Source organism: Dioscorea cayenensis, chromosome 19 (assembly GCF_009730915.1).
Source record: "Dioscorea cayenensis subsp. rotundata cultivar TDr96_F1 chromosome 19, TDr96_F1_v2_PseudoChromosome.rev07_lg8_w22 25.fasta, whole genome shotgun sequence".
Lineage (NCBI taxonomy): Eukaryota > Viridiplantae > Streptophyta > Magnoliopsida > Dioscoreales > Dioscoreaceae > Dioscorea > Dioscorea cayenensis.
The window spans coordinates 22,928,877-22,938,098 of record NC_052489.1 but is presented as its reverse complement, the minus strand read 5'-3'; positions in this window follow the sequence as shown (position 1 = coordinate 22,938,098).

Sequence of the window (9,222 nt, the reverse complement as noted above, 5' to 3'; positions counted from 1 at the left end):
TTATCCCTAATCCCATACAGAATATAAATGTGATTTCTTTTAAAATCTATTCTCTACGATTGAAAATAACATGTAAATCACTTGCTAATCGACTCGGGAGGATTGAGGGAGGAGAACTCTCAACTCCAAAGTACATCATTGCTATACTTACTCACAATCCCCTCTAATGGCGGCATATCTATGCTATGTGGCATTTCTACTTATTACAAAGAACATCATACATGAGAGCTAGGGCTTTCGTCTCGTTAGCAATCAAGCCTTACAAAACTCACAATTGGATTCAACTAATATGGATTGTAATTAGGAAACAATTAAATCAACAAGATCCAAAACCAATGTCAAATAGAATAAAACCCTAGAGTTCAATTATACCTGAACATCTACAAAATTAGTCCTCAATCAATGGAGGGGAGCATCCAAACAACAAGACATGAAGAGAATAAAAAAGGATATAAAAATCCCTTCTCAATCTTGCTGGAAGATAATTGTCGGAGAACACCCAAGGACCTCCCATGGACGCCGGCAAGCTAATATTAACGGCTACAATCCTTTTTTTAAAAGATAGATGGGTTGAATCTCCCTCTAGATTCACCTCCAAAGCTCTGGAGATTCACCCCTTTTCTTCCCTTCAACCTTGACTTTGAATAGAACAAAATATACCCTAGAAATCCTCGGTAGAAACATTTATATTGTGCCACTTATGGTTTGCTTACGGGCACAAAGATATGGCTGTAAGGAGTTGGGGATGATGGGTTGCGAGCATTACGAGATCACTTACGGTCGTACGTCCCGTTCATAAGGTCTTTTGTCTTGTGTTACGGTCTAGCTTACGATCGTAAGTGCTGGACCGGAAGCTTCTCTGTATACCCCTTCTGACCCCCTTATGGGCGTATGCTATGCTAGTAAGATCCTCTAGATGATCCTTACTGTCGGTCTTATAGGTGTAAGTCCTACCCGTAAGTCCCTTTGAATATATATCTTTATGCTTCTCCTTAAGGACATAAGCATGCTCACAAGATTTTCTGGAAGGGGCTTACAACCGTAAATAAGATCGTAAGGTGCTCGTAAGTAAGTTTGTTTAGTTTATTTTTCATTGATTGATGCCAAGAGAGCTCCACATTCATCATTTTGACTTTATAATACTTCTTTTGTCTCTCTACCATATTTAAGCACTACTCGAAGCCTGAGAATGCAAAAACACCATGTTTAACATCGACTTCCAAAACATAGCTTTAATATATGTCTAATAAGTGTACAAAATGATATAAAACAATGAACAATTGTACACTTATCAATTTTAACACAAACTAGAGCATTTAATAGTTGTGTTAGTTACCGCAGTTTTTACTATAGTGAATAGTAGAAATGTGTTATGAACGTGAGTTAACAACTAACACTCCCCCTAATGCACTCTCTTTATAACTATAATCATTTCTCTTGGATAGGAAAATCTTTCTTTTGATAATACCTTCGTGAATATATCAACCAAATAATTTTCTGATTTGCAATATTTCAACTTAATTTCTCCTTTTTTTTAATAGGTTCTCTTGAGTGCAATTTGTACTGTTTCGTTACGACTTATTGGATTTTGTCATATGTCAATATATAGCTGATTTGTTATCACAATGCACTATAATACCTCTATGTCTCCTATATCTAATTTTTTTAAGAATTCTCTTAACAAAATGGCTTATGAAGGAGCTTTAGCTACTACAACATGTATTCTGCTTCAGCTATGGACTGTGCAACAACCTTTTTGTTATTTTGAAATCTAGGAACATATAGTAGAACCAAGAGTGAAAACACTTGTTAAATTACTTTCATATCATTTAAATATTCAGCCTAGTCATTATTTGTATAGCCAATTAGACGAGGTTCTTTTGATGATTTATAAAGAAGTCTATAGTCATTTGTGCCATGTAGACATATTAGCACAATTTTAGTAGTTTCAAAGTAATTTTGACTTGGCCTTGGCATAAATCTTGATAGCAAATTTGTAGTAAACATAACATCTAGCCTAGTAACAATGAAATATAGGGGACACCCAATAAAGATTATATAAACTACTATTGCATTGACTTTATTTTCTTTCTTTAACTTGACATCGACAACCATGAGTGTTGATACATATATACATCTACTCATTTGAAACTTTTTTAGCACATTTTCAATGTACCTTCTTTGAAAGATGAATATCTTTTCTTTGGCTTGAGTTACCTCAAGGCCCAAGAAGTAATATGACAACCAATATTTGTCATTTCATAGTTCTTCATCATATTTTGCTTGAATTAATAATATGCACACTTATCATTGTTTATATTAAGATGAGATTTTCAACATAGATTGAGACAATAAGTATACAATCTCCTTTGTGCTTTATATATTTAGGGCAAGCTCACTTTCACTTTTTTTTTTTTTAAAAAAAACATCTTGTGAGAATATAATGACCAATCTTACTATACCAAGCTTGAGGAACTTGCTTTAATCCATGAAGAGCTTTGTTTAACTTATAGACTTTTCATCCACTCTCTCTTGCTACGAAGCCTTAAGGTTCCTTAACATAAATCTCTTCCACAAGAATTCCATTTAAAAAATTAAGCATATTTTACATGAAGTTAATAAATATGCCAATTTCTTTGAACTGCAAGAGAGAGCCTACATTTTGATTGTTTCAAGTATAACAATAAGATTGTAAGCCCTATTCTTCTGTGGACTATAACTAGTTGTAGGTTGCTTTCAAATGCCTTCATTTTCACAATATTCTTCAAACTCCTTTACAATAAATTCTCCTCCCTTATCACTTTAAATTAGTTTTATAGCAATTCCACTTTATTTTTCAGTAAGAGCTTTAAACTTCTTAAAGAAAAGAAATATTGTTTTTGATTTTTCTCTCTAGAAGTACTCTTAACTCATTCAAGTGTAATCATTAATGAGGATAATAAAACATTTATTTTAATTCAAAGAGGAAGTGTTTGTCTTGCCATATAGATTTGTATGAATGAACTCTTATTGTGTATTAGCACTGCAACAAATTTGTCAATTAGTGACAAATTACATTGTGACACATTAGATTTTTGTCACAAGAACGGACATAACGTGACAAAAACATTATTTTGTCACTCACTTCCTTAAACAAGTATTTTATGTGACAATATTTTAAATTGTCACATGATAATGTCACAAAAAGCTTGGCGCCAAATCTTCTAACCAATTGAAGATGGAGGGAAATATTTTTAGTGACAACTTAAATATTCAGTGACGAATATATCATGTTATTAATATTATGTTTTTTTGTGACAAATTCTAGAGTATCTTATTTGACATAAATTTTAATATAATGTCACTAATAATAATGTATACTATTAATGGCAATTTTAATTTTGTCATTTATCTAAATTAATTTTGTGATTAGGTAGATTTGACACAAAAATATAACTAATAATGACATTATATTATTGTCACAAACAAATATTACATTAGGTTCTTGTTGATTAACTTAATGATATTAACTATCTGCAACTAATATTTTCCTTTTTTTTTAATGAAATATTTATTATTGTTATTATTATTATTATTAGAGGATATAAGTATTAAATGACATAAACAATAATACTTATACAATGAATGGAATATTGAGTGGCAAATATATAAGGCAATTAATATTATTTTTGTTTTTACGAATTCTAAAATGTCTTAATCAAAACAAAATTTTAATATGATGCCACTAATACTAATGCGGACCATCAATGACAATTTTAATTTTTCCATTTATTAATTAATTTTTGTGGCATGCAATTTTATAACAAAAATATAATTAATAATGAAAATATATTATTATCACAAATAAATATTAAATTGTGTGATGATATCAATGAATGCCACCACTTGTTGATTAATTTAATAGTATTAACTATCTGGCACTAATATTTATCTTTTTGTAACGAAATATTAATTATTATTAGAACATAAACAATAATACTTCTAGTAATGACTTGAATATTAAGTGGAAAATATATTAGGTGATTAATATTATTTTTTTTATGAATTTTAAAATGACTTATTCAAAACAAAATTTTAATATGATGCTTGCTTTGCTGCAAGCATGTGGTGGCCAATTGCATGCATATTTATCTTAAATATATATACATACCAGTGGATGGTGATGTTGCACCCTGTGTCACAGGGTTTCTTCGCATTCGCGGGAAGATCAGCCTTATCGAAGGGAGATCGCCGAGGAGGCCAAGGTAGGCCAAAATCCAAGTCTAAAGAAAGTTGATGTCCGTATGATCATCCGAGTGGTGCTCGGGAGGCACACATGATTGAGGATCCTATCCGGGAGTGCCAAGCAAGCACCACATAGGCCGGTGTCGTGTGTGACCAAGAGCTTGCCGTGCAGTGCATAGGAAGTGATGCGCGTGGCCGAGGGGCCTCGATAGAGAGTGATCGTGATCGAGGGAAAGGCCGAGGGGCCAAAGATTGGCTAAGTGTTGGCCGATCAACAGGGTCAATTGTATGTAACGATATTGTACGATCGGTCATCTTGATCGGGCGGGCATGAGAAGGGCTCTCGCCTAGCCGTGAGTCGAGACAACATATATAGGCATGACCTGGCCCGAGATATGGGCAAAGACATGGCATGGCATGGCCCAAGGAGTGGGCAAGGCGTGGCACGACATGACGCGGCATGGCCCAAGGCGTGGGCAAGGCATGGCGCGACATGGAGCGGGTCACATTGGTATGACGCAGGTGGAAGGGCTGACGCAGGAGGCTTGATGTGGGCTGACGCTAGCAGTATGGCCGGTATGGGCAAGAGAGGTTATCTCTTTGCCTTTTCCTATAAAAGGGGATGAAGAGCAATAGGAGAAGGCATCTTGGGCTTCCTTGGAGAGATGGACTTTTTCCTTGTAGTTCTTGATCCTTTGATCCTTGGTGGGTCATTGGACATCCCTTGGCCCTTAGTCTTAGGGAGGTTAAGACTTTGGGCTACCTTCATCCTTAGAGGGAGTTTGGGTGAAGGGCTTGGCCGGTATTGTTAAGGCTCATGGAGTAACCTTGACTTCATTCTAGAGAGTTTAAGTTTTTCTCTCTTATCTCTGAATTTTCCCTTTCTTGTTTCATTGTCTTGTGGGCGTGGTTGCTTGTATCTTTTCTTGTAGGGGCACGGATGTGCGATCTTTGGACTTAGGCTGGGTTGGTGCGTGCGGTGCGTAGCCAATCACCGCACGGGTTGAGTGATGCTCGCTCAGTCCCGTGACACCCTGCATGGTTAATAACCTTCACAATGATGGTATCATCCTTGCGAGCATAAATTGTTGACCCTGGGAACTGTCCATTCATGGTCAGAATGCTCTTTGTGTCACAAAGCTAAGTTTAGTTAGCTTCTTTTATCTGTAAAAACAAACAAGAGACAAAGGATTTGGTTGACAGGATACTCAAGTAATCTAAATATAGATATGAAACACACACAAAACTTACAATAAACTCATAGTTATGAGTTTTGGTGGATGAAACAGGACAGGAGAACAGTCCTTACAACAATAGAAGCCGCAAAAACTTCATAATCAAACTCATTTTCCAAATTGTTGATAAGTTTTGAGGAGAGAGAGAAAAGACACTACTATTTCTTTTTTCTGTTGAAGAAAAGGGACTCTTTGGATATATATATATGTTGCTTTCACAATCCTTAATCTTAACTAAAATCCTTAATTGTGGCTTTTGAGAGAAGAACCTGTGATGGGCTTTATATAGATGTCTTTGGCATATGACAAATCCTTTAATAGTCAGTGACCATCTACTTCTTTAATTGAATTAATGACTCATCTGCAAATCTAGTTCATCACGTTATTGTTGGTGGTGAGCAAATACATCACATATAATTAGTCAGCCAGATATAGTTGATCGGCCGGTTAACAGTTTCTCTCCGTATATTCATTATAATTAGTCAGCCAGATATTACATAAAATTTAATATAATGTCACTAATAGTAATGTGTACTATTAATGATAATTTTAATTTTGTCATTTATCTAAATTAATTTTTGTGACTAGGCAGATTTGCCACAAAAAATATAACTAATAATGACATTATATTATTGTCACAAACAAATATAACATTAGGTTCTTGTTGATTAACTTAATGATATTAACTATCTGCAACTAATATTTTCTTGTTTCCGTTAGTTTGCTTTTTCTGTATGCTTAGAGCCTCACTTCTAGTGAGAGCTTTTTGACTTCACCTTTACCTTATTTGTTGGTCTGTACTTTCTTTTCTTTTCTTTTTTTTTTTTAATAAATGTATGGTTTATCCACTTTCTTCAAAGAAAAAAAAAAGTTGTGGATAAACTCTATTTTCGTTTTGGTTTAATATTATACGCAGCTACAAAAGTTACATTTTAATTTTTCTTCATTGGACAAGCAATGGCAAACCATTATTAGAATGTCGTTCTGTTTTGAGTTGGTTTAAATCATGTCCTTTATATTCTTTTTGATGTTGCAATAAAGGTCTAGATATGAAGTTTCATAGTTCAATTGTTTTTCCTTTATAGTTTGATGTTACTACACATTATGTTCGATTGGTCAAATTGGGAGTTTTTATATGCATAATTTAATAGTTCAAAAATTACTATAGTGTTTTTTTAAGGTTTATTTTAAATATAAAGAGCCTTTGGGGGTCATTTTATTGTTACTTAAATTTAACCTCTTGCTTGTATATAACTTTTTCTACCTTAGCTTGGTTGCATTTCTCAAACTAATATATATATATATATATATATATATATATATATATATATATATATAACTTGCTCTAATATATATATATATACACACATGAATCATAAAACTCAACACTTTTCTGTTTTTTTTTTCTTTTTACTTTGTTCTTTTGAGTGCATACTTTGTCCTCCCTTGCCTTCCACCAACTCTTCACCTAAACTTCAACTCGGTCAACACCCATCCCAACCATGTTACATCCTACACAACATCAATGCCCTTAGCTTCCAAAAATTAAAAAAAGCCAGAACCACATTTCTTCCTCCCTTGTTGTACTTCCACCTTGATGCTACTGGTAGGGAACTAGAACTTATGGTCAGAGGCTAGTTATGGAAGTTTTTAAATATTTGTGATTGTTGTTCTTTGACTTGTATCATCAATAGATTTTTTGTGAGTTACTTTTTTTTTGGGGTGACTAGAGAGCTTACAAATTAGTTAACAAAACAACTCAAACTAAACTTAAAAACTACAATATCATCACAAAGAAGCTCCTTCAATCTACCTAGGTAGATCTAAACGTGATAAAATGCCAAAAGAAATGAATGCATTGGGCTTAATCAGCAACACAATCTTCCAAGCTATTTCGATCACATGCAATAACATCTAAATCCACTAAAGAAAATTGATTTAGTAGGTATTGAATATCTCTCGATCACATCATTAAAGTGTCAGTTTAGTCTATCATCAACCTTCTAAAGCAACTAGACCAAGCTAGCACAATCTATAAAAAATGCATTTGGGCCTAAATTCATGTGTTTGCATTGCTCCAAGGCAAAAAGAAGACCTTAAAGCTTTAGCCATTAAGATATATTCAATCAAGGAACTCGTTGGTATATAATTGGAAACCATTGTAAAAGCAATAGCACATGGTGATGCTCTACCTACCCAAGAGGAATCACAAAACATAGTTATAGATTTGGGAGGAGCTCTAGTAAGATGTAAACTTCCTACAAGTTAAGGAATAATCCTTAGAGAGTTCAATTTTGTGTTGTAGTCCTCTTATGAAAATTTTGCAAAAATCAAGTTTCACCTTCTTAAAGATAGAGTTGTATTTAACAGTGCAAATTGTCCATTCACATGATGATAACAAGCCTTTGAAAGTTTGATCCCAGATCTCATGTTAAACCTACTCATGAAGCTAATCACTTGTAGAAAAGTAGCTAGTTGAATTAAAGCTGACTCCAATAAAGAAGGCCATGATACTCCAACATACACAGCTCTTATCACAATCCTAGGCAACATGTTCTGTATGGTTTCTAAAGCTAAACCATAAAAAATACAAGTTAACACAAGACCATTGTAAATGGTTTATAAAAATGCATATGAAGGAAGCTTGCCATAAAAGAGCCTCCAAAGAAACATTTTGACTCTTGGGCCCACCTAAGGTTTCCAAAAAAGAAAGTCAACTAGATTAATTGTCTTCATTCTCAACTTCCTAGTTTAAGTGTCTATAGACGGCCTTCACAATTCTGCAATTAGAAGAAATAGGTTGCCACACTCAATGATTTAAGTTATTATAATCAAAACCAACTTGGACAACCTATTCCAATCCAAATGCTAACTAGCCTAGAAAATTTTGGTTTCGCCAGCATAGAGAAAATTATTGCTAATGAAGTTATATATAGATAAAGATTCCTCTAGGAAAAGCATGTTAAAGATAGGTTTAAAGGCTAATGGGATTTCAAAGCACCAAATTTAAGATCAAACCACTGATTAGTACTATTGAGATTACAAATATTATTCTAATTTATGGATATTACCAATCTTGCACAAGGATTTAAAGAACCAAGAGTATTTAACCATTTTTGTATGCTTCCAAATCTAGCCTTGTTTATAATTAATAGTAAAGTTGTCAGCACAATGCTTATCGCCAAAATTTATACCAACAAATAAATTGTTGGCCATAAGAGTCGCCTTGGTATGTCTAATGTTCCTCACATCCAAGTCTCCCTATGACTTATCAAGTGTAGCATATCTTCAACAAAATAAGTCAAAACTGCTATTGCTACCTCTTCCCTATATTAAAAAAAACTCTAGTGATTTCAGAAATTAATATTTTTTTAAGATTACATTATGCATAGCATAAGTTGACAATAAGTAGTTAAGAATCAAATGAAGAAAGCTATTTATAAGAACTATCCTACTAGTTTGAGAAATAAATTTCCAATTCCAAAATTGGTAGCCAAATTAATTTTGTCCACCGGAAATTAGAATTGGCTAATGTTAAGTCTATTGGGAGAGATAGTTGAGATAATTCAAAGCTGATGTGGCATTTTCTACATGCTCATGTGGGAGAATAGTACAGTCAAATAATCTTATCATTGTTTGTTATTTAGTTCAACAAATAGTGGAGTCTTATCAATTTGTTTTAGTGAACATAATAATCCTATATAATGGGTGATGTTTTGATATTTGTGAAAGGCATTCAGATAATAAAAAGTTATCTCCTTTA